The sequence below is a fragment of the Mandrillus leucophaeus genome, unplaced genomic scaffold, assembly GCF_000951045.1.
Source record: "Mandrillus leucophaeus isolate KB7577 unplaced genomic scaffold, Mleu.le_1.0 Scaffold295, whole genome shotgun sequence".
In the NCBI taxonomy this organism is placed as follows: domain Eukaryota; kingdom Metazoa; phylum Chordata; class Mammalia; order Primates; family Cercopithecidae; genus Mandrillus; species Mandrillus leucophaeus.
The window spans coordinates 1,146,956-1,150,277 of record NW_012103087.1 but is presented as its reverse complement, the minus strand read 5'-3'; the positions used below and the strand labels follow the sequence as shown (position 1 = coordinate 1,150,277).

Sequence of the window (3,322 nt, the reverse complement as noted above, 5' to 3'; positions counted from 1 at the left end):
AATAAATAAATAAAAGAGGGCAGTGGGCAGAAGCAAGGGCAGGCATAGACCAGACTTTGTCTTGACCCTCCCTCTATTCACAGAACATAGCTCTGGTGTTCACACACTCATCTGCCCACCGCCACCCCAGCCTCTCCTCTCCAGAATTCAGGAGACTTCGCAAACAAGCACCCCAGGCCCTTGATCCATTGCTTGGACTCCACTAGATGGAAATTCGCATGAAGAGGAGTTAGAAGGTTTTGGTTCCCCTACAACCAGTGGGTGTGAGATGAGTCATTGCCCAGTCCCCTGGGTAAGTCAATGATTTCACAAGGGATCTTTTCTAGGTATTTTCCTGACAGTCAGTCCCTTCCCAGACAGCATTTGGTTGGTTTCCCTGCCGCACCACTCAACAGTATGTAGGGGTCTCCTCTCAGGCAGGCTCCACACCAGACACCAGGGGTAGGTCTTTGTTCTTGGCGGCACAGTGAGGCAGACACATGAGTAGACCATACTCCTCAGTGTGACTTGTTTTTTGTTTTTGTTTTTGTTTTTGTTTTTGTTTTCTCCTTGAGACAGGGTCTCACTCTGTCACCCAGGTTAGAGTGCAATGGCATGCTCAGGGCTCACTGTAGCCTCAGCTTCCTAGGTTCAAGCGATCTTCCCACCTCAGCCTCCCTAGTAGCTGGGACTACAGGCATGTGCCACCATGCCAAGCTAATTTTTGCATTTTTTGTACAGGGTCTCACCATGTTGCCCAGGCTGGTTTCAAACTCCTAGGATTAAGTGATCCGCCTACCTCAGACTCTCAAAGTGCTGGGGTTACAGGTGTGGGCCACTGTGCCCGACTGACAGGTGTCTTTATCAAATCCTCAGATACTATGAGAGTGTGGGTAGGGTGGGAATCCAAAACAAGGATACATTCTTCAGGCAGACAAGGGAGGAGATGGTTTCCAGACAGGAGGAAGAGAATGTGTAAAGGCACAGAGGCTTCAGAAGTCTTGTATGTCTGGAGAACAGCAAGGGGTCAGCATGACCAGAACACAGGGATGGTATGGGAAGGGAGGGGTGAGGAGGGGAGACCAGCAGGGAGCAGGCCTGGCAGGACTTAGAGACTACACTCTGTCTGCAGAGCTCTGAGGAGCACAGTCAGGGAGTCATTGGAGCCCCACGGCCATGTCCAGGTTCAGGGAATCACAGTTTAGCCCCCAGCACCTTTTCTGGCACCTCTAGGGGCAGCAGAAGTGGTTCCAGCAGGGTGCAGCAGAGAGAATCAAGGAAACCCTAGAGCAGAAGGGGCACTAGCCCTGTGACAGACTGCTGGCTGACTATTCCAAAATCCAGTCTCTCCTTCTTTCTAACAGAACCTCAAGTTTCAGCTGAGCACTTGTTGCCTGGAATAAAGAGCTCTGTGTCTAAGCCTCCTTTCTAGCTGGGTGGGAGCATATGACTGAGTTTTAGTGAAAGAAGAGAAGTATCAAGATCATGTGGACCTTCTGGGAAGGCTGGGTGAAGGCAGCTCAATCACCTGTGTGGCCTGCCTTCTACAGCCCTTCTGTTTTTCCCCCTTTGACCAACCTGCAACTTGTATGTGATGGCTGGAGCTCCAGCCGACATGTGGAACCATGAGGAGGCATTGAGGGTGGAAGTCACATACCTATATGTCGGATCCTAATGACAGATCCCCAGTGAAGCACCCCCACACTAGAACTGACCTGAATTTCTCTGGACATATTTTCACATGAAAGAATAACAAGAAACTATTTTGTTTAATCTACTGTTATTTTGGCTTGTCTCTTACGTGTAACTGAACCTAAACTTAACTGATATGAACTTAAATCCCCTCATTTTCTGGAGGGAAAATTTGAGATCAGGGAAGCATGTTGACTGGATAAAGATTACTCAGAGAGTTTACCCAAAAGCTCTGTCTCTCCTAGCAAAACTTTCTGATGATTTTTGCTCATTTCCAATTCAACAAGGATTTCTTGAGCCTATGCATGCAGGGCCATGTAGTACAGTAGTGTAGAGCCTAAACCCCAAGGCCAGACTTCGTTTTTGTTTTGTTTTGTTTGAGACACAGTTCACTATGTTGTCCAGGCTGGTCTCAAACTCCTGGCCTCAAGTGACCTTCCACCTCAGGATCGCAAGGTGCTAGGATTACAGGTGTGAATCACTGCGCCCAGCCAAAACCAGATGTCTTGAATGCCAGTCTCAGGAATGCTACTCACTAAATGGGATACCATGAACAATTCCTTAACCTGCCTCTGCCTCAGTACCCTCATTGTAAAATAGGGATAAGAATAGCATCTACTTTTCAGGGTTCTTATGAGACTAAATAAGTTATAGGTAAGTAGATGTATGAATAAAGCACATAGGTTAGCTGCTATGGGCACAGGCTCTGGTTCAAAGCTTGACTCTGTCACCAGCTAGCTATGTGATCATGGGCAAGCTATTTAACCTCTTTGTGCTTCTATTTCCTCACAAGTAAAATGCAGATGATAGCAGTACTTACAAAGCTGTTTTGTGGATTAAAGCACTGAGAACAGTGCCTGGCATGCAGAAAGTGCCAGGAAGCCATGGCCATCATTGTTATTACCATGTGCTGATGAGCCCTGTACTGAGTGAAGAAGGGGCTCACGGTCAGGTTGTGAGGTGAATGGGAAAGGGACTGGAGAGACAAACAGGAGATACGGATTAACATCACTGAACAAAATCACTGCAGTAATTGCTTTCCAGGTGCTACCTCATTTGTTTTGCCAGTACTCCTGGCAGAGGATATTATTCTCCCCATTTTTTAGTGACGAAACTGAGCACCCAAAAGGTTGGGTGATGTGAACAAGGCCTCCCTGCTGGTAAGGGTCAGGGCAAGGGTTTGAATCCAGCTCTGTGCCACCCCTCAAAGGCCATGCAACACTCCACTTCTGAGGAAGAAACCTGTCATGCATCCTTCACCTAGCTTACCTCTGAGAATTTGTAGCTCAGAAAGGAACGGGTAATGTGGGCATTTTCTCTCCACTTGCCCTTGAATTTGTCAATACTCACTGTGTATTTATTTATTTATTTTTGAGACAGAGTCTCACTCTGTTACCTAGGTTGGAATGGAGTAGTACCATCTTGGCTCACTGCAACCTCCGCCTCTTGGGTTCAAGCAATTCTCCTGCCTCAGCCTCCCAAGTACCTGGCATTACAGGTGCACACCACCATGCCCGGCTAATTTTTGTATTTTTAGTAGAGGCGAGGTTTCACCGTTGGCCAGGCTAGTCTTGAACTCTTGACCTCAAGTGATCCACCGGCCTCAGCCTCCCAAAGTGCTGGGATTGCAGGCGTGAGCCACCGCCCCCGG

At 48.0% G+C, this 3,322-nt stretch overlaps 1 protein-coding gene across 1 annotated transcript in view; it reads right to left on the bottom strand.

Annotated features, from left to right (window-relative positions):
* The window catches only part of LAMP3 (lysosomal-associated membrane protein 3), a 66,420-nt gene extending 63,826 nt beyond the window's left edge, over positions 1 to 2,594 (bottom strand). Inside the window, exon 1 of the mRNA XM_011986158.1 lies at positions 2,492 to 2,594. The gene's annotated coding sequence lies outside the window, so the exon portion shown is untranslated. The remainder of the gene's footprint in view (positions 1 to 2,491) is intronic.
* Positions 2,595 to 3,322: the final 728 nt, after the last annotated feature.